This window comes from Nothoprocta perdicaria, unplaced genomic scaffold (assembly GCF_003342845.1).
Source record: "Nothoprocta perdicaria isolate Ctin4 unplaced genomic scaffold, notPer1 scaffold_96, whole genome shotgun sequence".
Taxonomy (NCBI): Eukaryota; Metazoa; Chordata; class Aves; order Tinamiformes; family Tinamidae; genus Nothoprocta; species Nothoprocta perdicaria.
Genome location: NW_020456265.1, coordinates 1,684,761 through 1,685,462, shown reverse-complemented (window position 1 = coordinate 1,685,462; position 702 = coordinate 1,684,761).

Below are 702 nucleotides of genomic sequence, written 5' to 3'. Positions count from 1 at the left end.
ACAGCGTCCCAAAGGATCCGGCCGCGCCTGGGCTAACCTGCGTCCCAAATGATCCCGCCCGCAGCTCCCTGCCCGCTTTGGCCTCTCCTGCTCGCCCGGGCTGCCGGCTTTCCCCGCTCCATTGGCTCCTCGGCATTTCGGGACGAGGGGCCCGCAGAGGATTGGTTAGTAAGAGGATCCCTTAGCAGGGCACTTGCACCTGCCCCTGGCCTTATCGCGCTAGATTGACGGGGTGGCAGCCCAAAAAAGGCAAAGGAGAGTAGTGCACCAATGAGGCCCAGCTGGAGGGATGCTTGGGAGAGGGGGAGGGAGACAGGACACGGGAGAGGGAACTTGGAGCTGGCGGGATCAAAATAAAAACCCTGCAGGGCAATCTCCGAAGTCACGTTGATGCTTTCTCAGGTGCCCTCTGCACCACAAGGCTCCTGTCCTTTCCCTTCCCCACCACAAAGGTGACTCCAGAGTTGCAGCTGCAATTTTTACTGCAAAAAACGTGCTGAGGAAGTGAGCGTGTGTGTGGAGCAGCAGTAACASAGACCATATGGACATAATCCCTGGGCACTGAGGCCAGGAGCTTTCGCAAGCTCGGATTGCGACCCCAGCAGCATAGCTGAGGCACTTCTCTGAAATACACGTCCGTGTGTTTGCTGCTGGGGACGGTGGCGCAGCTGGTTCCACGTGTCCAGAACCTTATACAGGATT